At 40.6% G+C, this 27,805-nt stretch overlaps 1 long non-coding RNA gene across 1 annotated transcript; it reads left to right on the forward strand.

The window, feature by feature from the left end:
* Positions 1–1,561: 1,561 nt before the first annotated feature.
* LOC309647171 lies at positions 1,562–17,956 on the forward strand. Its single transcript, XR_014255851.1, has 2 exons — positions 1,562–13,477; positions 13,872–17,956. It is a non-coding gene; the product is annotated as an uncharacterized lncRNA (long non-coding RNA).
* Positions 17,957–27,805: the final 9,849 nt, after the last annotated feature.

Genomic DNA, 27,805 nt, shown 5'->3' on the forward strand with positions numbered 1-27,805 from the left:
AAGAAATGGACAAATTCTTAGAAAGGTATAACCTTCCAAGACTGAAACAGGAAGAAACAGAAAATGTGAACAGACCAATCACAAGTAATGAAATTGAAACTGTGATTAAAAATCTTCCAACAAACAAAAGTCCAAGAACAGATGGCTTCACAGGTGAATTCTATCAAACACTTAGAGAAGAACTAACACCCATCCTTCTCAAACTCTTCCAAAATATAGCAGAGGGAGGAATACTCCAAAATTCTATGAGGTCAGCATCACCCTGATAACAAAACCAGACAAAGATACTACAAAAAAAAGAAAATTACAGACCAATATCACTGATGAATACAGATGCAAAAATCCTCAACAAAATACTAGCAAACAGAATCCAACAACACATTAAAAGGATCATACAACATGATCAAGTGGGATTTATCCCAGGGATGCAAGGATTCTTCAATATATGCAAATCAATCAATGTGATACACCATATTAACAAATTGAAGAATAAAAACCATACGATCATCTCAATAGACACAGGAAAAGCTTTTGACAAAATTCAACACCCATTTATGATAAAAACTCTCCAGAAAGTGGGCATAGAGGGAACCTACCTCAACATAACAAAGGCCATATACGACAAACCCACAGCCAACATCATTCTCAATGGTGAAAAACTGAAATCATTTCCTCTAAGATCAGGAACAAGACAAGGATGTCCACTCTCACCGCTATTATTCAACATAGTTTTGGAAGTCCTGGCCACGGCAATCAGAGAAGAAAAAGAAATAAAAGGAATCCAAATCGGAAAAGAAGAAGTAAAACTGTCACTGTTTGCAGATGACATGATACTATACATAGAGAATCCTAAAAATGCCACCAGAAAACTACTAGAGCCCATCAATGTATTTGGTAAAGTAGCAGGATACAAAATTAATGCACAGAAATCTCTTGCATTCCTACCCACTAATGATGAAAAATCTGAAAGAGAAATTAAGTAAACACTCCCATTTACCACTGCAGCAAAAAGAATAAAATACCTAGGAATAAACCTACCTAGGGAGACAAAAGACCTGTATGCAGAAAACTATAAGACACTGATGAAAGAAATTAAAGATGATACAAACAGATGGAGAGATATACCATGTTCTTGGATTGGAAGAATCAATATTGTGAAAATGAGTATACTACCCAAAGCAATCTACAGATTCAATGCAATCCCTATCAAATTACCAATGGCATCTTTAATAGAACTAGAAAAAAAATCTTAAAATTTGTATGGAGACACAAAAGACTCCGAATAGCCAAAGCAGTCTTGAGGGAAAAAAACGGAGCTGGAGGAATCAGACTCCCTGACTTCAGACTATACTACAAAGCTACAGTAATCAAGACAATATGGTACTGGCACAAAAACAGAAACATAGATCAATGGAACAAGATAGAAAGCCCAGAGATAAACCCACACACCTATGGTCAACTAATCTATGAGAAAGGAGTCAATGATATACAACAGAGAAAAGACAGTCTCTTCAATAAGTGGTGCTGGGAAAACTGGACAGCTACATACAAAAGAATGAAATTAGAACACTCCCTAACACCAAACACAAAAATAAACTCAAAATGGATTAGAGACCTAAATGTAAGACTGGACACTATAAAACTCTTAGAGGAAAACATAGGAAGAACACTCTGACATAAATCACAGCAAAATCTTTTTAGATCCACCTCCTAGTGTAATGGAAATAAAAAGAAAAATAAACAAATGGGACCTAATGAAAGCTTTTGCACAGCAAAGGAAACCATAAACAAGACCAAAAGACAACCCTCAGAATGGGAGAAAATATTTGCAAATGAATCAACGGACAAAGGATTAATCTCCAAAATATATAAACAGCTCATGCAGCTCAATATTAAAGAAACAAACAACCCAATCCAAAAATGGGCAGAAGGCCTAAATAGACATTTCTCCAAAGAAGACATACAGATGGCCAAGAAGCACATGAAAAGCTGCTCAACATCACTAATTATTAGAGAAATGCAGATCAAAACTACAATAAGGTATCACCTCACACCAGTTAGAATGGGCATCATCAGAAAATCTACAAACAACAAATGCTGGAGAGGGTGTGGAGAAAAGGGAACCCTCTTGCACTGTTGGTGGGAATTTAAAATGATACAGCCACTATGGAGAACAGTATGGAGGTTCCTTAAAAATCTAAAAATAGAATTATCGTATGACCCAGCAATCTCACTACTGGGCATATACCCAGAGAAAACCATAATTCAAAAAGACACATGCACCCAGTGTTCATTGCAGCACTATGTACAATAGCCAGGTCATGGCAGCAACCTAAATGTCCATTGACAGATGAATGGTAAAGAAGGTGTGGTACATATATACAATGGAATATTACTCAGCCATAAAAAGGAACGAAATTGGGTCATTTTTTGAGACGTGGATGGATCTAGAGACTGTCATACAGAGTGAAGTTAGTCAGAAAGAGAAAAACAAATATTGTATATTAACGCATGTATGTGGAACCTAGAAAAATGGTACAGATGAACTGGTTTTCAGGGCAGAAGTTGAGACACAGATGTAGAGAACAAACGTATGGACACCAAGGGGGGAAAGCCACAGGGGGTGGGGATGGTGGTGTGCTGAATTGGGAGGTTGGGATTGACATGTATACACCGATGTGTATAAAATTGATGACTTATAAGAACCTACTGTATAAAAAAGTAAATAAAATTAAATTAGAAAAAAATTTTATTTCTTAAGCGGATAAATTTAAGGGAATAATTTGCACACTAAACTTCACATTATTCAGATTGATTTGATCTAATTCTAGTTTTCTCTTCCAGACCTATGTCGTAAATATAACCTGAATCTTTTCTTCAAGCAGAGCCCTTTTGTGACATATGCTCTGCTGATGCCTAACCCTGGGGACCTGAGGCTGTATCCAGTCTTAAAACACCTGCTTTCATCTTACAAGAGTGTGGGCATTCATTTTCCTCCTTCATTCTTCAAGGGTTTACCTTCTATCCAGTTTCTCAGGGAATAAATCTCACTTTCTTCCTCACACATTGTTTACCATGGTTTGGTGTTTTATATTCCCAAGTATTCATAAATCCTTTTTCCCTACTTGTAGCAGAAAACAAAAAGAAAAGGTGGGGGGGAAAGGAAGGAAGGAAGGAAAAAAAAGAAAGATTTAAACCTTAAATTTGTACAATGTTATATGTCAGATATATTCAACTAAAAAATAAAAAAATAATAAAGGAATTAAAAGCATCATCAGAAAATTTCTTATATCCACTTCTAACCCTGAGATGGTCTACTTTATACATGTCTTCAAAAAACTCATCCTCCTTCCCAATAACACCATAATTTTCAGAGAATGTTTTATACCCTTGCAGTAGCAGAATTCTAGAAATTTTTATAAGCTGATCCAACTTTCTGGCACAAGACATTTACTTTATTACTTTGTTGAATATTGAAAATGGATATTCAGACAGAATATATATTTTTTCACACAGAGTTATATAATTACAGTAAAAGCCTCTCAAAACAGAGTCCTGAAAGAAAACCTTGTCTATTTGTCCTATAGCATCTTGGTGTCACCAGTAAGTCCTGGGCAGAACATGTAGTCTGCAAGGACAGAGCAGAGGAGTAGCCATTTCACGATCTGGGTCAAGCTGAACACATTACTTCTTACATTATAATCACTGAATCAAGGAGAAAATTTAATAAAAGGATAACTAAGAAATAGAGCCAAATTTGGAAGTCAGGAGAAAACAAATTATGAATCAAACTGGGGGACAAGGTGAAGGCATGCATAGATGAAAGAGAAAAAATCAATAACAAAGGAAACTAAAAGGAAGCAGTGAAATGAGCATACAGGCATGTATTTCCTAGCTCTACCCATCAAGAGGGCCTAGAAGTAATGATACCCAGTATCAATGAGCACAACCAACTCCCAGACCTCGGTTTCTAATACCATTCTCCAGTGAAAGAAAGCAGGGCTCCTTAGAGAAATGGATGATTCTAGGACTGGGACAGAATATACCAAATGAGAATGGAGTATCCTGTAAAGCCAGAAGTAAAGAAGTGCTTAAGAAACAAAAGGACGGGAGCATAGTGAAGGGACAGAGAAGCCAACTGAAAGAGCTCCCAATTGCTAAAGTTGGAACAGTTTAAAGAACAAAATAATGTAGTACTGGCTTATAACCCAAAACATAAAATAAATATCCATGGGTTCATGTTAACATTAAAAAATGATTGAGTAAATAAATAAATGGAGAAGAGACAAATCTTCCACACAGAAGAATTCCAAGTAATTTATGTAGGTACTCCTCCCCTCAAAAAAGTAAAGTTTAACACCCGACTTGTGTGACCTGTGCTTAGTGGCATACTTCCAAATAGCAGAGTAAGAAGGGGGAGAAAAAATAACTTTACTGGCAAACACTACCTCAGCCAGGTGATCAAGTTAATATCCACAGTGATAAATCATGTTGATAGTATTTACCTTTGATATTATGTGACAAGAATGGCACTTTAACTCTGAGGTCTTCCTCCCAAAAATCTATTACCCCAGTCTAACCATGAGAAAAATATCAGAAAACCCCAAATTGAGGCACATTTTACAAAATACCTGACCAACACTCCTCAAAACTGTCAAGTTCATCAAAAATAAGGAAAGCTTGAGAAACTATCAAAGGAGGGGGCCAAAAAGACACGATGACTAAATATAATGTGGTACCTTGAATGGTATTCTGGAACAGAACAAGTATGTTAAGGAAAAATTAGTGGAAGCCAAATAAACTGAACATTAGTTAATACTAACATACCAATCTGGTTCCTTAGTTGTGATAAATGTACCATAGTAACGTAAGATGTTAACAGTAGGGAAAACTGGGTGATAGGGTAGATGAGAACTCCCTATACTATCTGTGCAACTTGTCTGTAAATCAAAAGTTATTCTAAAATAAAAAGGTTTTTTTTTTTTCAAAAGCAATAAATAAAAGGAAGTAGTAAGAAGCAAGGTACAGGCACAGGATTATGCACTTAAGCCCAGCATCTAAGTACTTGAAAACTGAGCATCCTTCAGACATTTCTTTTATGTCAGTCTTGGGGCATCTCAGTGAGTCTAGAAAAGATGCATGAAGTAGTTAAATTAGCCTGGACCCACAGCGACTTTTAAAAATACATATTGGTTGATCATATTGCAAAATCAACCACAGTGCAGAGATACCTGTTATATTTTTGACTTCCCATATCATTTCCTTTGTCAAGGAGTCCTACCTTCCACAGGAACTTGCAGATGACCTAAGCATACGACCAGTCACAATGCCCTATCACCCTGGGCACAGTGGCTGTGTAACAGGGAAGAACAAACCCGGCATACTGGATCTGTTCCTTTAGCTCTATCTAAACTTTGTGTTCTGTTGCCTGTGCTTAGTCATGCTGGCTCTGCACCTTTGTAAAAGAACGTTGCCTATAGCCTGAAATATACATAATAGCCCTTTCTCAAGGCTCTAATTCCCAGACTTGACCTTTAAAAGTATAATACTTTTCATTCAGATAGAGATAAAAAGAATAATATTTGTCTCCTTGGAGGTTTGCAGGAACATTGTGACCAGACCTAGTGGGACAACTACAAGAACAAAGGATGATCACATCCCCTCCAGGGTCTGGCTGGCACCAAGAAGTTTGCAACAACCAGCCACAGTCCCTCTCCTTTTAGTACAAAAGAAGCCTGAATTCTAACTTGGGTAAGATGGTTCTTTGGGACACTAGTCCACGACCTTCTCCGTCTGCTGTCTTTCCTAATAAAGTCGCTATTCCTTGCCCCAGCACCTCATCTCTTGATTTATTAGCCCGTCCTGTGGTGAGCAGTAAGAACTTAGACTCAGTAAAATTCAGTCCAAGGGTGAATGTGGAACCCAAAGAGCCAAGCATCGTCATTTTAGGCGGATTGGTGTAAATACTCAGTATCCTTCTGAAACGGTGAGCTGTATTAAGCTATGTAAACCTAGATCTATGAGGACCATCTTTTCCAATGGAGAGAGCTTGCTAGATAAAACACCCCAGAGGAAAAAAGAAATAGACATGGGAAGAGAGAAATTTCTAATGGCATCATCTGAGACCTGAATCCAATATGCACATCGTTAGCACCACTTTTTAGAATCTCAGTTATTTGAAATGGTAAATTCCTGGTTTTCCTTAAGTGACTTTGAGTTGTGTTTCTGTTACAATAAAAAATCCTGATTAACAAAAGCAGTCCAAGACTGAATATATGAATACTCAACTGATATATCATTTGTTTATTAATTTTAGTTATTTGTATATTGGAATACTCAACTTTAAAGAGTACATACTATTTGCCAAGGCTGTGCTAGGTCCTGGAAATAAGCATCAATCTCTTCCTCAAGAACATACAGTCTACAGGAGAGACAGACAGGCAGTGTGATAGACACTGGTATATGTATTACTGCATGCAATCAACCTTGAAAGATGGGCACTCAATGCAGAGTAGGGTGACATCCTGAGGAAAAGATGTCTGAAATGGGTTTAGAAGGAGTTAAAGGAGTAAACAAGCTGAGCTAAGGGTGGAGGGAAAGTGTCAGGATGGGAAGAGGCAGCTACTGCTTGATAGGGCATTCTATGTGGCACAGAGGTGTCAGAAGCATGACTTCCTTGAGGATCTGCACGTAGTTCAGCATGACTGATTTGTGGGGAGAAGGAAGGAAGTGGCAAGAGGTAAGGCAGCTCCTGGATTTGAACTGTAGCCTAAAGACAATCAAGGGCTACAGATAATTGTTATGTTCTGACAATTATCTCTATCAATGTGGATAAATGATACACATTTTTAATGTTTGACCTCTCTCTGTCTCTCTCTCACACACACACACACACACACACACACACACACACACACACACACACACATCTATATCTGCAGCTCAGTCAGGCATATACTCTTTTCCAAGCCCAGTCACAACTAGCTCTCAGCTCAAAATTCAAGCTGATTGCCCAGGACTCAGCAAAGCATCAAGGCAAACATGGTTCCAGTTTTGGCAGATAAATTATTAATGGGTAACTTGGAGGTGATATTCCTTTTTGCACATTTGATCAGCACAGATCAGTTCTTGGATCAGCACACACTTCAAATTCCCAGTAACAATTTTTATAAAAGTTTTCCTTGGACTGAATAAGATCTGTATCCATCACTGTCTTTTCTCCTTTGGAAAATGTTCACTAGCTTAGCAAAGGCTCACTTACTACATAAGAGCACTAAGAATATGTTACCACTGGTTCATGAAATTCAATGAGAATTTACTAACAAGGATTGTGGTGTCTGAGGATCAATTTAAAAAATATAGATCTGGTTCAATCCAACAAATACCCATTAAGTTCCCACCCTGAGAAAGCCACTATTCTGGAGGCTCTTGGGAGTACAAACTGAATGCCCCACGCAAAAACAAATTTTCTCAATCATGCTATGAAGGGTTCTTTACATATCAAAGTTGGCAGGAAATAGAGAACTAAAATTGTTTCAAACTGTTGTTGGCAGTAAGCTTCTGTCTGTGTTAATTACACTCTATGTTTGATGCTCATCATTCAGTCAACAGTCAACGCATTGTAGACTTTCTGTGATTGACTAAATACCAAATTACTGTGTGAAGCTTTTTGGATTTCTGAGTATATCAAATTTATAGCATTCCCAGACTTGATGATCTAATAGCTGGGGGTGTTTCCAGCCGTAACTCCTTTGAGAAATAACTAATCGTTGAAAATCTTGGGTACAAATACAGACACATTCATTAGGAAGGACTTAAAAGCTTAGAACCATTTAGAAATACAGTTTTTTTTTAAGGAAGCTCTTTTAACTTTAAATTTGAAAGGATAGATGACTTGGGAAGAAAAAAAATTGCACAATATGTTAGTATTGTCTACTTATACATTATTACATAATGCATAGACATCATCAAAAAAATTTAACAGAATTTGGGTGTGTGTGCATATACGTGCTTGTATGTCATGCATTTGGTATGAGCATGAGGGAGAGAGCTATTAAGAATAATTTAAGGTAAAGATCACAATGAACAGAAATCAAAGAAAAAAACACATGCTTTGTATAGGTTAGTTTTAAGTTTAGTATTCAGTTCTCAAAGTATATGTTATAATAGGTAGAGAGCAGTTAGCACCCTACAGACTGCTTACATTCAGAGGAGTGCTGGAGCCAGCTTCTACCAGCCTGCAAGAGCCAATTTTGTGCAGCTTTTCTTACCTCCACATTCAGCAACTTACTATGGATAACTTGAAATTGGCTATCGTGTGAACAGTTACACCACAGAAACTGGTAAATCCTATAAATCAGAGCTTATTTTTTTCCCAGGAGAGCTGATTGATAAACATTTACCAGGACGTAACTCTGTGTGTGTGTATCTGTGTGTGTGTGTATACAAATGTGCACACACACACACAGATACAAAATATATGTTAGGGAATAGAAGACTACACAGAGCTATAATGTAGGGATTGTTTTATTTTTTTTTACCCTCATATTGGACATTGAACAGCTTTTCTCCTTAGTGGTTATAGATATATAGGTAGATGGTAAATAGATGATAGATAATTAGGGGGAAATGACTCAATAATGAAATTATTACTATAACAAAAAATAATAAAATTGGAATAAACATGGTAGCTAATAAATGTAGAAAAATTGTAATGGCTTTACTAAAAAGAAAAATTTCTTAAGCATTTTATAAATTTGTCTGACCTATGAAGATAATATAGTTTACATCTAATCTAACTACCCATTTCACTTATAAGGAGACCGAGGCACAGAACATTTAAGTGACTTAACTATAATTATAAAACTGGGCAAGTGACCGAGCCAGAGCAAGACTCAGATTTTCTCACTCAGGTTTCTAACGGGTCCATTAGACCTATTGGGTTCCTTTTCATGGTATCTTAGGCTGAAATTGCCAAAACAAGCTTCAGTTTTTCCAGCAAATGTTTTTCATTATTAAAACAAAATACGAGTTGCTATCAGCCCTTTTAAGAGAGCAGAAATATATTACAGATGTTTCTTTAAAGCAGACCTCCCACAGATCTTTCCAAGGCTTGACTAAAGTCACCAGTATCTTCCAGATGGAAAGATTACAGCACAAAATTTGAGATGTTAGGATGATCTAAGTATTTTCTTCTATAAAATTTCTCCTGAATTGATCATGTTTGCAGTTTCCCCCCACCATTTAAGTCAAAATTAAACAGACATGGTTTTCCTCTTCTCAGAGTATTAAGCTCATTTTAAACCTTAAGGAGCAAGCTGCCCAGCACTATTGTAAGATATCGAATTGTTAAGCTACTAATGAAAATATCTGCCAGATTTACAACTAATATATGAATTGCTCTTTGTTCTCTAAAATACCCTGTTCAAAGGGAATGCTTACACATGGACAGTTTACATTTCATAAACTATTAGACTGCTAGAAACTTCGTTCCTAGGAACAGAAGGAAGCCAATTCCCATCTCCCTCCCACTTGAAGATTCCTCTTATCAGGCATTGCAAATGGCATTCACGCTATCTTTTCCATTGACAAAAACATCCATTCATCTGCTAAAAATAAATTGAGGCAATAGTGCGAAAAGAATAGGTTTTAGAGCCAGACACTCAGGTTCAAATCCTAATTCAGCTACTTCCTAACTGTGTAACTTTGGAACAGTTACTTAACCTCTCTGAGCCTCAATTTCCTTGTCTGTAAATGCCTAGGATGATAGTGCATAGAATTAATTTCATTTGTTAAGATTAAAGAGAGACCATTTCTAAAGAATTTGATAGAATATCTAGTGCATAGTAGATACTCAACAAAACTTAGTTCCTTCTTCTTGTCCTTCCCACCCTCTCCACTGGCTAGGTGTTGGAGATACAGAAATTAATAAATCATCATGCCTGCACTATAGGTATTTATAATACAGGAGGAGAAAAGATTTCTAAATGACTCATTTCCACACAGTATAACTTGGTGAATCAATTAGGATCTCTTCAGGAAACAGATGGTATCTCAAATTGGATAATTTGAAGAGGGTCTAATAAAGGGACTATTTCCAAAGTATGGGTATAGTGAGGAAAACCACAGGAGATAGTGCAGTGTCCCAGGGCTGAAAACTGGGACACAGCCCCCATCCTGGGCCTGACGGGCTAGAGGAGGAGCAGATACAACTTCCTGCAAGGGAAGAATGCAACAACAGGGTGTGGGTGCAGGCTCAAGCCAGCTCCAGAGAACTGACAGTGTACATTTCTTTCCAGCTCCACATTGTGTAAGGTACATTGTTTGCTTGAAATCGGCCGTTGTGGGACTATTTACACCACAGAAGTGGGCAAACACTACAAATCAGGGCTTCCTCAACCCCCAAGCTGGTTGTTAACCATTTACCAGAATATCAACCTTTGCTGTGGGAAGCAACCAGCCCAGAGTAAATCCACAGAAAGGAAACTAGGGGAATAAAGAGCCCACATTTATTCTCCTTTTTCCCTCTCTTCTCCTGATAATGGCCAAACCCGATCAGAAGCCAGAGATCAAGAAATGGTGTCCATTCAGCCTGACTGCTCAGGCAACTAGCAGGGTGGAGAGGATGGAAAGAGTAGATGTGAAGCTGAAAACAGAAACATACAGGACATATAATGGAAGAGAGGATAAAGATCTATGGAAGTATCAGGGAAGAATATTTCCTGGGGAAATATTCTTATTTATCAAGAATATTTCCTGGGGAAGTCAGGGAAGATGATAGAGAGGAGATGGGTCTTGAAGGATGAGTGCGAGTTTACCTAATGTAGAAGAAGACAAAAGAAGACAAAGGACATTACAGACAGGGAAAACTGTGATGGGAAAAAAATTCTAGATGCCTAACGCTGCTGAAGAGTTGATAAATATTAAAAAAAAAAAACAAAACTCTTTATTATGGTATAATTTTAGATTTACAAAAAAGTTGCAAAGAGAGTACAGAGAATTCCCACGCACCCTTGATCCAGCTTCCCCTGATGTTAACCTCTTACATAACCATTGACCTTCAGTGATGGGTTTGTGTGTACATATGCAGGCAGATAGAGACATGTGCACACATATACACAGAGCATAAGAGAGGCAAGAGTAGATGTATTCAAAGACTAGTAAGATGTAACAGAGTGTTTGGGGTGGAGGCCTGGGAATTATGGAGGATAAGGATGGAAAAATATTCTGAGGTCACATTGAAAAGTTTCCACTTTTTTCCATCTCAGGGCCACTACCCCCATTGAGGCCACCAGCATCTCTCACCTGGATGACCACCACTGTCCCTTCCAATCTACTCTACATTAGAAACAAGCTGATACTCCTAAAGGACAAATCTCATCCTGTCCCTCCTCTACCTAAGAACAATGAGCAGCTCCTTATTGCCCTCAAAATAGAGTCCAACTCCCATGCACAGCTTTAATGCTTTCCTTGTCCTCTCCAACCTCTCCTGTCCCTCCTGCAGCTTTCCTTCCCATTCTTTCGTCCCCTCAATCTCCAGAAGCAGAAAATGGTTTTTCAGTTCCAGTTCAGTTTCTCTCACCTTTCCTCCCCTTCACCTGGCCAACTTCATCTTCATTCTCAGATCTCAGCCCTGACATTACTCCCACCTCAGCCATCCCTGACCTCCCCCCAGATCTGTTTCCTCCCATGATGCTCCAGGCATAGTCTTGCCCTAGTTCTTATCATCCTGAACTGCAGTTGCCAGCCCCCCTTGTCTGTCTCCCTCTCTAAACTCTAGAATCCTTGAAAACTTTATATCTCCAATAACTAGCACAGAGTCCAGCATATAACGGGCACTCAAAAAATCTTGATTGGATAAATCTCTAATGGTGAAATATCAGGCACAGAGACAGGCATCCAGTGAGATGTTTTTGCTGAAATATTCTCATAGCTAACTATGAAGGAGACTTCCTGTTCTGTCTCTATTGATTCAGCTTGGACTGGCTAAATCCATAGAATAGGTTGGCCGTTGACCTTACTTGTTGTATAATGGGCACAAACAGTGTAAGTTACCAGTAGTGACACATAGAATAATGCTAAAATGAGATTTATTGAGAAAAACATACAAGCAGAGCAGCAACAGAGCGCCTATAGTTCCTCGAGCTCCCAGAGAGTGCAGTCAGCCCAATACAGTGGATGCACCATGGAAAATGCTCCAAAAAGGGATCTGCACCCCAGTGCTGCCGGAAAGCAGAAGCCAGAAGCTGGGAGGAGAGCAGAGAACACCCATGGACTACCTAACAAGGGAACTTCTAGGCTAGGGGTCAGGGCAAGTATATCTGGTGACCTTGTCTCATTCTGATGAGTGAGCTCCCTGCCAAGCCACCTAATGGAAGCAGGAGACAGCCACTAGGTAATCAACTGACAAAATGTGTATTTCATCTCCTGTGACACTCCAATATGCTGAAATTTCAGAAAGAAGCATAATTCAAGTGCACAAAATTGTCTCAGCCACTCACATTTTGGAGTTGCTTCAACCCATCCTCAAACATGGAACCCCCTTTCCCAGCACAAACCAGGGATCAAAACACTTAGAGTGTCCTCCTCATGCATATAGCCACACTCTCAAGTGGTGTGAATTGAAGGACACAGTTCCAGTTATATATTGCTGCATGACAAATTGTCCCAAAGCTTAGTGGCTAAAACAGCAATAATCATTTTATTATCTCTGGTCATCATCCGGGAGGGCCTTCGCTGGCTGATTCTGGCTCCAAGTCACTCATGCAGTTACAGTCATACGATGGCTGGTGCTGGAACAGCTGGTGGCTAGCCAGGCACCTCTATCCTCAGTAGTATCCAGGCTTCTCTGTGTGGTCTCTCCCCTTGAGCTACTTTGCACTTCCTCATAGCACAATGGCCTCAAGTCATTTTGATTACTTACACAGAAGCTTAGAGTTCCAAAGCAATTATTCCAGTGATCAATGCAGAAGCTGCATCACCTTTTATGACCTAGCATTGGAAGTCCCATAATGTCATAGTGACCAAAGTCATGAGCCCACCCAGATTCAAGAGAAGAGAACATAGACCCTACCGCTCAGTGTCACATTGTAAGAAGATCATGTGAGGGGAGAGATATTGTTGCAGTCATCTTTGGAACATACAGTCTGCTGAAGGCACCAAGAAGGTGCTGGTCCAAAGATAGCTCTCTCCCAAACCAGCTATGGTACTCAACTTCCACCATTAATTTTCTATCAGTTACTATTCTTACACAGGTAAGGCCCCATGGGAAAGGGGTACAGAATATGAGCTCAAAATGACAGCAAGAGGCCAGAAAGAGAGGAAAAGATTTTGATTCCTTGAGCAACACAGTAAGATTTTTATTTTAGAACTATCTAGTTGTGTTGCGGAAAGTGAATTGGAGAAAACAAAACTAAGGTAGGAAAATCAAGGGGGATGTTGTTTGTCATCTTTGCCTCTAATCTCTGTGTGTGTCTTAGTTCTCTTGTTTTTTTTTTTTTTTTTTTTTTTAGAGATTAGAAGTGGTCTCTGATCAGATTCAGGGCCAGTTGCTTCTCGGAATGTTTGGTGATATCCTTTTTAAAGTTTAATATTTATTTATTTATTTATTTATGGCTGTGTTGGGTCTTCGTTTCTGTGTGAGGGCTTTCTCTAGTTGTGGCAAGTGGGGGCCACTCTTCATCGCGGTGCGCAGGCCTCTCATTATCGCGGCCTCTCTTGTTGCGGAGCACAGGCTCCAGACGCGCAGGCTCAGTAATTGTGGCTCACAGGCCTAGTTGCTCCGTGGCATGTGGGATCTTCCCAGACCAGGGCTCGAACCCGTATCCCCTGCATTGGCAGGCAGATTCTCAACCACTGCGCCACCAGGGAAGCCCCTCTTGTTTTTAAAATGAGAAAAACAGTAGCACTTACTGCAAGGAGAAATTGTGAGATTAAATATAAGTTAATATTATATAAGTAGGGTGCTAGGTATAATGCTTGGTATATAGTAAGTGTTTTACACACACACACACATCTACTTGCTACTATCATAGTCTTACTCTCCATGTGAGAGATGATGGTGGCCTAAATTAAGGAAATGGATACATTTTAAATATTTATTTCTTGGAGGGTAAGAAAGAATGAGGCTGGCTGTGGGGGGATGGAATCAAGAATGACAACTATGTTTTGACTTTGAGCAAACAGTTGGGTGATAATGGATAAGAAACAGGGAGGGAGACAGCTCTCCTATCCCCAGTCGCAGGCCTAAACATTCCTCGGGCTCCTTTCAAAATGCTCTCCTTAGTTGTTAAAGTTTCAAGAAGCCTACAAGTTTCTCAACTGCTCTAAGCTTCATTTCTTCATCTGTGAAAAGGAGATAACAATAAAGTGTAAATGTGCACTTAGTGTGAATTTAACTCTATGATCTCAGCAAAAGAGACAGAATAAGAGTAAGCATGAGCACAAGAGGAAAAATAAATTATGTAACCATAATTTAAACTATTCCACTCAATGAGCATAGCTCTAAAATGAACGTGCTGAGGAAGGGAAGAATCTGCTATTGCCCCAGTCTGTTCGTTCCCACTTCTCTTCTACATTGTTTGATTATAAAAGTTAAATGTACAGTTTCATATGATATGGCCCCAAATAAAATCCAGTACAACCAGGACCCATCTTTAGTTCCTTGATCAAAACTCTTTTAAAGCAAGGAATCATAACAAAGTAAAACATACGTAACTTTAATCATTTATTTTAACTTAAAACAGACAAAGATAAATTTCTCATCCTATCTTTTGATATAGAGCCAAGGTTTAAGAAAAATTTTTAATTTATTTTTTCTTAATATGGGTCCACTGATTGGAGTTCCATACCATATTCCTTGAGTAAAGTTTAACACTTTCCTGTTTACAGTAACAATACAAGTTTAGAGTCAGAAATAACAAGGTCGTGACCTAGGAAATGAATGGGGTGGTATCATAGCTCAGATTTCTGTGAGTTTAAAAAACATTGTCTGATCCAGTTACAGCCTACGATCTGTCTCTCTGGGACGACATTGCACATTTATTAAAGTGTGCTTCATGCCTGCACACCCTTCGCGCTGGTGCCAGTCCTGACGGATCTCTCCCTTGGTTCAAACACTCTGGATTAAATTAATACGGCTCAATACTGTATTGCCATATACTTCTCCACCACTTTCTCCCCTCTGGGTTTTAATCATAATGCAGATATCCAAATAAACAACTAAACCACCTGAAGTGCTTCCCCAAAAAAGTTTCAGAATAATATGATTCCTTTTCAAATTATCAAACTAACAGAAAACTCAGGAAGCATCACTGAGGACACCAAACAGAGTGTCTTCTTGGCCCCAGCAAAGAGTCAGAGGAACTCCCCACACTAACCTTTCCCTTTCCACAAACTTCTCCAGTATGCCCCCTCTCAATCCCTCATCGTGCACCTCTCTTTTTCAGAGCTAACTCTCTGTTTTCCATTCTGGTGCTAAGTACAAGATGGAAGGTTGTAGATTATCCAAAATCTCATGCACAAGTTGTCCTGGGAGTGTTGTTGCTGTCCTGGTTTACTTGCTGCCTGCCTGCCTCTCTTTGTGCGCCCTCACCTTGGTGTCCAGGTCATTGCCAAGCCTGGAGCCTTCCCTAGTTGCCTTCTCTGCATTCCCATGGCCACCTCCTGAGCCCAAGTCCCATCATTTTAAGAAACAGCCCTCCTCAGTGGGCTCCCAGCTGCCCACTCTTTTCCCACACTGTCACACAAGTTGAGTTTCTCTCTCATCTTGTCAGTCCCTTTCTCCAAAATCTTCAGTGATTCTGTGGCTTGGGTTAAAGTCCCAGTTTTCCAACAAGACACACTAAGCCTTTCTCAATCTGCCCAGCCACACCTGCAGCCCCTTCACCTCCCCAGTGCTCTTTATCTGAGCCTAAATGATGCACCAGTTTCTCCTGGTCCTTGTTCCAGATCGTTCTTTCTGGAACACCCTTCTCTCCAATCCCATGATGAAATCCTGCTCATCCATCCAGATCCAGGTTAAATGGCACCTTTTCTGGATTCATTCATTCACTCGTGTACTCATTCACTAAGCCCCAGTCACATTCCAGGCCCTGGTGTTACAGTTGTCAGCGGAACTGGCACTCAGATCTCGCAACGCAGTGAGAGACGCAGACATCAGGCAGTAATCACAAAAACGAGTGTAAGATTGAAACTATGGCAAGTCTGAAAAAAAAAGAAGTGCTTCTGGCAGAGCAAACACAACTTGCTAAGGCCCTCTGGTAGAGGATTGCCCCGCAAATAGGAGAGAGCAAGAAAAAGCCAGGCTGGGAGAAGAGAGCACGACGGTGAGGGGCCATGAGTGAGCTTGTGGAGGCCCGACCACGTGAGGCCTTGAAATCCATAAAAACAAAAAAACTTTTTTTTAAATTTTGAGACCGATGGGAAGACACTGCAGAGTTTTCAGTGGAAGTATGACTGGATCAGTTTTGCTTTCTGAAAAGGTCTTTGTCTGCCATCTGGAGAATGGAGGCAGAGGGGCTGGGTGAAGAGACACTGAAGAGGGAATTAAGTGTAATTCCTTTACCATACACCAGTAAGTGCCTGGACAAGAGGCCCAGTCCTATGCTGTGCAGTATAGAAAACACTCTTGCATTCCTTACTTGTCATGGGTAATCTGCAAGGTGGATAAGCCATATACAGTAAAGGTGAAATCCTCCTTGCTCTCCGTCTGATCCTGAGCACCAGACCTCCACATCAGCATCCCTGTGCACATCCACCCCAGCTCCAGCATCATTTGGTCTAATATTAGAGAAAGATTGTCATCTTGCTCCCAGATACTCTAAAACAAAGAAATATTATCACATATTTCTCTATACTTTATCATTATATTTGTTTTGATATAGCCATGAATATTTTCTTCTAAGAACAAAAATGTTATGTTAATTCCTTCTTATATATGGTTCTTGAGATGACATCATAGTTAATACTCCTAAATATTTGTACTTTTGGCATTTTAATATTATATATATTTTTTTTTACTTGAGAATTAGAAGTAGAACCAACTAACATACTTTGGTTATGTTAGTTGCCAAAATACACACACAAGTATACACACACACACTCACACACATATATAGCAGGAAGAAATGTAAAGTATTTGTGGCACACTAATAATCTGAGGTATCAAGCAGCATGTAGTATTCATACCCCCTGAAACACCCGCATTCAGACCAGGAGACACTGAGTCACCATTTGCCATGGGGAAGTAGTTGTTCCCATCATCAAGCCACATGAACCAAAAGGAAGGAATGAAAAGTTGCTTTTTTATTCTAAATCTGAAAACACATATAGTTGACATATATGGGAAGCAGTAAAAAGAAATGCCCAAGTCTTTTCTTTGAGATAAAAGACCTCAGGTGTAAGAAAGGGGATACTGGTACACATTTGCAAAGCAGGGGAGCTGGTCTTCACCCGACCTCCCCACCCACAACACCAATGCCTACTCCCCTCTGCCATTCCAAAAGGGCTTGAGCCTGTGGCAAGAGGAGAGATGGAGGAGTCCAAATAAGATTAAAAGTGAAAAGAATGAGCAGTGGGGAATTTTTTACTCTTTTCCACCTCTGACCAAACTAGGGGCTTGAGGGGTACCAGGGCATTCTCCTATGATGTTTGGAATGTCTGGAAAAAAAAAAAATAAGACTGTTGATACATTTTCCAGGTACAGTTGGAGAGTACTGTCTTTGCAAACCTATCCAGCCCCATGAGACTTGAAGGAAACCAGAGTGTGTTGGCCTGTGCACAGAGACATGAGAGGGGGCCCCACCAGCCTCAGCAATGAGCAATTCTAGGAGCCCATCTGGGGAGGAACACCCAACAGGAGGGGGAAGAGAATGAAGCTGACTGTGGAGTGGGAAGAAGGACAGTTGCTGCTGTGTGATTCCTCCAGGTGTTGGTCAGAGTAGGAAAATAGACTAAAGGAATATTAGCAGAACAGAAAATGCATGGTGACTTCCCAGTCTTCAACATCACAAGAGTGACTTATCCTTCCCTCAGTGTCATTTAGAAGTTATATCAGGAGAAATGGAGAGGAAGAAATTTTGCACAGAGAAAACAATCTTGATACAGTTGAACACTGGACTAATTAAACCATGAACTGGACTATGTCCATATTGTAGAACTTGACCAAGAAATTCGTGTATTGGAGAGGTTCTATTTGAAAACAAGCTGAAGACTCAGAGGCAGAAATTAAAGTTAGTTTAGAAATAAAGTTACTCTTTGGAACAAAAATATATGACCATAGAGTCAATACCAATTACATATATATATCACACAGCACGGAATAATATAGTAATTTCCTAGACACAAATTTTGGCCTGACTGCTTTGGAAGTGAGTGAATGAGATACGAGCATGATAAAAAGGAATGCTTAAAAGGATTCTTTGATCGAGAATATAAGCACTGTCTAATGGTGGCGTTTGGTTTGCCAAGAAAAGCCAGAAGGCATGAGTCTGAGCCAGGTAATTCAAGAGCTTGAAGTGTCAGCCCGCTAAGGAACAACCCCTCCTATACAACTGCAACTCAAGTCAGGGGAATTAAAAGTGGATTTTCCATTCTAAATCTGAGAACAAATACAGATGATTTATGGGTATAAGACCTCTCCCTCTCAACTGAGTCCTGGCCCCTCCATAAGATCCACTTTACTTGTTGGCAAAAGTGCTACTTGAGAGAATTACAGTAATCTAATCTGGCTGCAGCCAAAGCAGGCAACTTTGCTTCCAAATCCATTGGGGCCAACCAGGATTTCTTTCCTTCTAGATTTTGAAGATGATAATATATATGTTAACTATATTTAAACTATTCTTTTCAAAGTTAACAAAAGAAAGCTGCAAACCTGTGCCCACTCCACCCCCGCATGAGAAAAACAGAGAAAGAAACCAAAATCAAAGACCCTTTTGCTAAAATCTGTGGAAGTCAGGCTTTGGTTAGTTATTTTTCCTGCCAAAAGCAAATAACTGTCCCCTCCCACCTCTTTACCTCCTCCTGTTCTGGCTTCTTTCCCCTGGCAATCATGCGGGATTCACACTTTGGCATAAATGGGGTGGAAAAGGGAGGGTTTTGCAGTGGGGAGGGAAGAGAGGAAGAAGGCTGCCTGGCTGGGGTCAGAATCAAAACATCAATATAGGGAGCGTCATCTGTGAGCCCAAGTGCTACGTCTCAGGAATGGCTCCTAAGGGCAGAGCAGAAACAGCAAACAATAAAGAAGCATATATCAGGCTGGCAGCAGGTGGAACAGGTGCAGAGAGATGGGCACCTCCAATGTCAAGGTGAAATCGGTCACTGGGATATTCTTTAAGAACGCTAACAGGCTGCCTGAAAGGGCCCGTGCAACTCTCAAAGTGAGAAATACTCCAGAATTGTTATTATTTATCTGGAGCCCCAGGTGTGCAATGAGCTCTGTAATAAGTGGCACGTGCCAAAACAAAGAGCACAGCCCTTGCCCCAAAGAGTTTGCCATCTAAAGGCACATTTGGGTACAGTTAAACTCCACGAATCGGCAAAGCGGAAAATAAACACAGCACACTCAGACACCAAGGAATAGATCTTTGCTGAATGTGTCAAAGTTTTTGGAAACAGGAGGGATTTTAGGAGAGTTGTGGCTTTCATTTCAGGTTGCATTGGATTGTAAAAAAGAGAGAAAAAAGAAGAATCTGCTGTTAGAAGGATTTAAAGAGATCTCAACAGGCTAGAACAATGAGATGGCTAAATACAAAGAGATGGCTTTAAATAAGATCTGCAATATAATGATCTCCATTTGGGTACAAAATAAAATGAAGCTTAGGAGCTGACTACACGTTAACACCATCCACACCACGTTGAAGCTGAACTCCCCAAACAAGCTGATCTTAAGAGGAACTGGTAAAGGACTCTCTAGGATGAGCAGGGTGATGGTTTGTCTCAGGGCAGTCTCTGAGCAGGGCTGACTCTTATGTGACACACAGATCAGGTCACTGGGACGTCATGTGGTGCAGTGGTCAAGAGACCAGGTTCTGGATACAAAACAACAGTTATAGGTCAGCTCTCTACCTGCCACTGACTTGGGAAAGTTAGTTTATTTCTCTGTTACAGTTCCCTCATTCGTTAAAAAAAAAGGAACGAAAGAAGGAAGGAAGGAAAGGGAGGTAGAAGGGAGGGAAGAAAGAAACAGAACAGAAAAGCAGATGCTAATAACTCCTAATTTTATGGGAAACTATAGGCTTAGCACAGCATGAGGCATCGAGTGAGCTATTATTACAGCCAAGCCTCCAATACCCTCCCAGCCTCTCCTTCCGCCCTCCACTGAAAGTCTGCTTCTCCCCCAGCCCAGCTCCTGAGCCCCGGTTCTGATAACCTGCCTCCGTGGCCTTCAGGGTGGGAAGCAAGCCTGATGTAGCAGAGGCATACACTCCATGAAAGGCCCCTCCCCAGGTCTTCTTTGTTCTTCATTTTCATCTTGGTGAAAACTCTCCCATATTTACATTTCTGCAGAAAAACAGAACCAGGACTTGTAGTTCACAATTTACATTACTGATTCCACGTGATATCATCGTGATTAATTAGCTTCCGACAGTTTTAAAAATGTTTCTTTCTCTGTGACTTGGAGGCACTGGGAGTGAATACACTGCAGTGTGATGGGAACTTCCTCATGCGGGAGGCCTTGCATCCAGGCCCCTGGCCCTTCCTCGGATGATCTCCTGCCTGGTCCTCGCCAGTCTTCCTTCCAGGGCCTGAGCAACAGACATCTGTTGGCAGCACCTCCCGGGTGTGGCCCCGCCCCGGTGCTCCATCCACCTGTCTGAACACTCCCCCTCTCTTGGGATCCCGCTTGAGAGGGACCTGCACTCTCTGCTCTCCCTTAGGCATGGGGCTTCCCTGCAAACTGAGCCTGCAGGGGGACCCATTCTGCCAGGATTTCGTGCCAGCCCAGACCTGCTGTTGGTCACCTGCTCCACCACTTCCCCAGCTGCCCATCCTCGGCTCGTCAAAGCCGCCCCCCACCCAGCCTCCCTCAGTGGATACTTGTCTGATTGAAGCAGAGAGAGTGCCCCAGCAAGACATCTTATCTCCTCCCAAATCCTGGATCACACACTATTCCAACACAATTTTACTGACGGTTCACTACCACAAGGGGAAGAATACTGTATCAACAGAAGACAAACTTCAACTCCATTTTCTTATGGAATGCCACATGTTGATTCCAATGTTATTAAAGTCACTGGCGTTGACTGGGGAGCATTGTAATAACATTCTCTGATGCTATTTGCTATGTGTCCCCGTGACTGTGCCCTTTCAGCCTGCTTAGCGTCCCAGCAGCACAACCTAGTCCTGCATTCTACATGCCATCTTCTTCCTTGTTATTGGATGACTTTTCACTTGGCCTTTTCCAGAGATCAGCCCCTCAGAATGTCATCTGGAAAAATGGAGGGTGGAAACACTGCTTTAAATTAAAAGTCAAAAAATGTAAAGAGAGAGGAAGAGACTTTTCATCACCCTAAATTAGACCCAATTTCCCCACTCTGTCGCCATCCTCTCAGGGGCTGGCACCTTCTTCAGAAGATGTCCCTATTTCTTCTAACTATGACAGAGGGGGGCAGGGAGAGAGAGAGAGAGAGAGCGCCATCCAATGCATTGGATAGATTTGGCTGGATTGATGTCATTGCTCATTAAGGAAACAGGCAATCTGCTTTTCATTCTCATTGTAGAAAATAAATCTGCACAGAACCCAGCCAAATAATGTGTAGCAAATGATCAATGTTATCTGAGGGAGATGATTGATCCTTTATTTCTTACACCCTCTCATGCATAATGCATCAAATCTACGATGTCCTCAGCTTGCCTCAGGACCTAGCCATGATGTACCGTATTACCATGCACGACACTCACTCTGAATTTCTAGTGACAATCTCCATATCCCTGAGCTAGTGGGAGCCAGGAATGCTTCAGAATTCAAGAGTCCCTGATAGGGGCATGATGGATTTTCAAATCCCTTCCAGGCCTTTTTACAAACACACGCATGACTCATGGAAAGTCTCAGAGACTTCAGGTCTCCATATCCCCTAATGCAAAACAGAACTGGAAATATTGGCTTCTTTCAGAATATCAGATAAAAGATCAGAAAAACAGGAATCTTCTGAAGCACCAAAAATGACAGAGATGGCTAACAAGGAAAATTAACCATGTTTACTTTGCACAATAACGATTCAATTTCAGAGGACCAAGGTATTTGTTTGTGATTTTGAGAAAGCTGGCTCCTTAAATGTTGTATTTTAAGTTGATATTATTTTGTGGTAATTTCTACACACTCAATAAATAATGATAGTGATGATGATGATAACAATAATGGCACTAGAATTTTTAGACACTTATTTGACAGGCTTTGAGTTAAGTTAAGTTAAGTATATGTGTTATCTCATGTAATATAGACTGAGGCTTAGAGAACTTAATTAACTTGCCCATAGTTCATGGCTAAAAACCAATAGATTCCAGAGTCAACACTACTAATCTGTATATATGAATGTTACTAGAGTGGAATTGGGGCCAAAATGTAAAAATCAAAATGGATTATCAAAGTGTAATTGGCAATCTTCAATAACTAGGCTGGTAGAACACTTAGTAAATCCAGCAAAATGAAAAGAGCTGATGAGTTTTAGCTCTTACTATGACCCAGTCATCATACTAGATTCTTTACATAAATTTCAATAATAATAATAATGTTAAAATAATAACCAATCTCTGGGGTATAATATCACCCCTCTACTGGTTATTAAGCGATTGTTTCTCAGTTCCAAACCAATTGTTTCTCTGTTCCACTCTCTGTGCTGGGGCTGAGACTCTGCAGACCTCATTTCTGCTTTGCCAGATGATCCATTAGGCTCTGCCAATAGGGAGCACCAGAGAGAGACTGCAAGGCTTCAGGAGGAAGCAGGGATCTGATGCTTCTGGTTTTATTTCCTGTTCTTGTCAGCATCATCTCAGCAACACTTCTTAGCCCTGGCAGCAGTAGCTCATTCCAGCTTGCAGCAGTAGTTTTCATTCCATTATCAATAGCGATTCAACTGCGTACTTTTTTGTTTTACGATCCAACTGTGTACCACTCATAGAACCAGCCTCATGATGCTGCCCTTCAGTGACCCCAGCCCAGCCAGCCAGCACAGCCTCCTCAGAGATCAGCATACAAGCTCTGCAGGGCCCCTTCTCCAATCCTCTGAGTTGTAAGAAGTCCAACTTATTCCTTTTGTTTCCCCAGCCAAGGGTCTTGGTAGCTGCTTCCTGCATCATCACCTCCATGATACCTAGGTATTCATTTTTAACCTTTTCATTTCTCCAATCTCAGATTAACAATTCTTAATATTAAATTCTCCCTGTTGATATAACTGGTACAGTTGCTGCCTCCTGACCAGAACCCAAGTGATACAACCCTCAATTCAGAGATAAGAATAAGTTGCTCACATTCAGTACTGAGTTGATTAGAGGAGTTGAGGTGAAATCAAACCACAGGTCTATCTGGTTCTCCAATTCCCCATTATGCCTCCCCAAACAAGGCAACGGTATCTATTTTTGCCTGTGTTGAATAAAAGGACACAGATGGAAAACATACAACAGCATGCAAATTAAAGCCAAAAAATATCTGGATGCTGTGTAAAATGATGGTATTGCATGCATTGAAATTTCTTATCAATATTTGTATTAATAATAATAATGACTATCATGTCTGTAAAGTGGATTCCATCACACTGAAATGCCTTGTTCAGTGAGTTAGCCTGCTTCTGTGTTTAATACAATGTAAGTCCCTCTCAGGGTACAAGAAAATGCCATGGAACCCTCTACTGGTATGTCCAGTGATCACAACACCTGCATAGTTCTAGCTCTGCAATGAAATTTTGGGCAGAGAACAAGAAATGAGTTGTAACCCAAGCCATCATCATTCTCAAAATAAAAAAGGCATCCAAAACTTTAAAAAGATCTTGGTAGATTTGTCACTTGTATCTAGCAGGACTCCATGATGTAACGACAGATACCCCAGAGACCAAGAGAGTGTAGGATTAAAGGGCATACTGTGTGTGCCAAAATGGACAGCGACCTCAGACCCACTAGACCAGCAAGGTGATTATTACAGCTATATCTACTCTCTAAGACTTAAGATGGTTGACGAATGCAAAGACTAAGAATACTGGGAGTTCAAAATCTATACTGATCAGAAGCCAAGAAATCAGAAATGATTCCCAGACGAGAACACTAAGGCCTCACCAGGACATGATATAAAATAAGGTAAACTATGCTTATTAAGGTAAATAGGCCTAGAAATATTTACAAGTCTCATATTAACCCAGGTCCATAGCATACATATTAAAATGAAAGTAGAAGTTCTTATGCCACTTGAGATTGAGACACACACACACACACACACACACACGCACAATTTCTCCTTTCTTAGAAAATTTTGCTGTTTTCCAAATCACAGGCGCATGGTACTAGTATTTTTTGCTTTTTACTGTGTGTTAAAAGTGTAAATATAATGGGAGGAACTACCTTTTCTCTTTACATTTTCAAATTCATCCAAAGGCCATATTGCAGGGAGTCCATCTAAGACACACGACAAACACATTCACATTTCTAGGAAATCCTAACAGAGCCCATGGGATATAATGAGTAATTTGACCAACCGGGTGGCCTAAACCACAGTGAAAGGTAAAGTGGTGGCCTGTAGAGAAAAATTGTCACCCTCTTCCAAGGTAATGCTTCATTCTAAATAAGGGCCTTTGGCAGTACCTACCACAATGTAACACATCCAGTGGATACCTAATAAATACTGGTTGCCTCTGATAACACTGACAGAACACAAAGGCATTATAATGAATAGTGGGCGATAAAAATATATATAGGTAATGGCTTAGTAGTGGTTGTCTCTTTCAACAGCAGTTTAGAGCGATGAAGGCTGCTATTATGGTATAAAGAGATAACACTAGATGTGAAAACTGAAACTCCCTCATCTTGTGTCACTCAAGGAAAAAGGAACTAGGATGAGGGCACAAGTTTCCTTTTAGCAGCATAAAAGAAACATGAAAGAAGTCACTGCTCATTTGGAGGCTGTACTCAAGAATCCACACCATCTATAAATTTGGAGACAGTCAGGAAACAACCACGCATTGCAACAGAAGGTGGTAATAGTCAACATATAAGAGATAATTGGTGGTTAACATTATTAGTGGTCTTAAAAGTCAGTGTGCATATGTGCTGCTGCATGGACTTAGGAATTCACCAAGCCCAACAGCTAAGGGCTAGAATGTAGGGAATTAAAGTTATACTGTAACCAAGCTTATTTATCTCATCTATAAAGAAGGGAAGTATCAACAGAAGAAGATGTGTAATCAAGGAAAAGGAAGGCTGGAGAAAACCATAATCTGAAAAGATACATGCACCACAATGTTCTTTGCAGCACTGTTTACAATATCCAGGACATGGAAGCAACCTAAATGTCCATTGATAGAGGAATGGATAAAGAAGATGTGGTATGTATGTATACAATGGAATATTACTCAGCCATAAAAAACAAAATAATGTCATTTGCAGCAACATGGATGGACCTAGAGATTATCATACTGAGTGAAGTAAGTCAGACAGAGAAAGACAAATATCATATGATATCACTCATATGTGGAATCTAAAAAAATGGTACAAATGAATCTATTTACAAAACAGAAATAGAGTCACAGATGTAGAAAACAAACTATGGTTACCAAGGGGGAAAGTGGGGGAGGGATAAATTGGGAGACTGTGATTGACATATACACTACTATATATAAAATAGATAACAAATAAGAACCTACTGTATAGCACAGAGAATCTACTCAATACTCTGTAATGACCAATATGGGAAAAAGATCTAAAAAAGAGTGGATGTATGTATATGTATAACTGATTCACTTTGCTATACACCTGAAACTAACACAACATTGTAAATCAACTATACTGTAATAAAAATTAACATTAAAAAAAGGAAAAGGAAGGCCAAAGAATATGAATTTGTCAGTGTTTATCCAATAGATAAACATTGTATTAAGAAACACCTATTCTTGTTACTGAAACAACTCTATTTTAGGGTGCAGGAATAATTAATCTAGCTATAAGAGGCTGGCATAAGAAATAGGTGGTTAGGAGAACCTTCAAGATGGTGGAGGAGTAAGCTGTGGAGATCACCTTCCTCCCCACAAATACATCAAAAATACATCTACATGTGGAACAACTCCTACAGAACACCTACTGAATGCAGGCAGAAGACCTCAGACTTCCCAAAAGGCAAGAAATTCCCCCATGTACCTGGGTAGGGTAAAAGAAAAAAGAAAAAACAGACACAAAAGAATAGGGATGGGACCTGCACCACTTAGAGGGAGCTGTGAGGGAGGAAAAGTTTCCACACACTAAGAAGCCCCTTCATTGGTGGAGACGGGGGGTGGCGGGGGGAAGCTTCGGAGCCACGGAGAAGAGTGCAGCAACAGGGGTGCAGAGGGCAAAGTGGAGAGATTCCCGCTCAGATGATCGGTGCCAACCAGCACTCACCAGCCAGAGAGGCTTGTCTGCTCACCCGCAGGGGTGGGTGGGGGCTGGGAGCTGAGGCTTGGGCTTCAGAGGTCAGATCCCAGGGAGAGGACTGGGGTTGGCTGTGTGAACACAGCCTGAAGGGGACTAGTGCACCACAGCTAGCCGGGAGGGAGTCTGGGGAAAAGTCTGGAACTGCCTAAGAGGCAAGAAACCATTGTTTCAGGGTGCACAAGGAGAGAGGATTCAGAGCACCGCCTAAATGAGCTCCAGAGATGGGCGCGAGCTGGGGCTATCAGCACAGACACCAGAGACGGGCATGAAATGCTAACACTGTTGCTGCAGCCTCCAAGAATCCTGGATGCAAGCACAGGTCACTATCCACATCTCCCCTCCAGGGAGCATGTGCAGCCCGCCCCTGCCAGGGTTCCGTGATCCAGGGGCAGCATCCCCGGGAGAACACATGGAACGCCCCAGGCAGTTGCAACATCATTACAGCCTTTGCCGCCGCAGATTCGTCCCGCATTCCATACCCCTCCATCCCCCAAGCGTGAGTGAGCCAGAGCCCCCTAATCAGCCACTCCTTTAAACCCCTCCTGTCTGGGTGAAGAACAGATGCCAGAGGGTGACCTACATGCAGAGCCAGGGCCAAAGACAAAGCTGAACCCAAAGAGGTGTCCGAACAAAGAAGAGAAAGGGAAATTTCTCTGTGCAGCCTCAGGAGCAGTGGATTAATCTCCACAATCAACTTGATGTATCCTGCATCTGTGGAATACCTGAATAGACAATGAATAAGCCCAAAACTGAGGCAGTGAATTTTGGGAGCAACTATAGACTTGGGGTTTGCTGTATGTGACTGACTAGTTTCTGATTTTTATGTTTATCTTAGTTTATTTTTTAGCGTTTGTTATCATTGGTGGATTTTTTTATTGGTTTGGTTGCTCTCTTCTCTTTTCTTTTTTTATTACTTTTTTATTTTAATAATATTATTTTAATTTTTTAATTTTAATAACTTTATTTTTTTATATTATTTTATTTTTTCTTTCTTTCTTTTTTTTTTCCCTTTTCTTCTGAGCCATGTGGCTGACAGAGTCGTGGCGCTCCGGCCAGATGTCAGGCCTCAGCCTCTGAGGTGAGAGAGCTGAGTTCAGGACACTGGTCCACAAGAGACCTCCTAGCCACACGTAATATCAGTCGGTGAGAGCTCTCCCAGAGATATCCATCTCAACGCTAAGACCCACCTCCACTCAAA

This window comes from Balaenoptera physalus (genome assembly GCF_965194825.1).
Source record: "Balaenoptera physalus genome assembly, chromosome: 17".
Classification (NCBI taxonomy): Eukaryota; Metazoa; Chordata; class Mammalia; order Artiodactyla; family Balaenopteridae; genus Balaenoptera; species Balaenoptera physalus.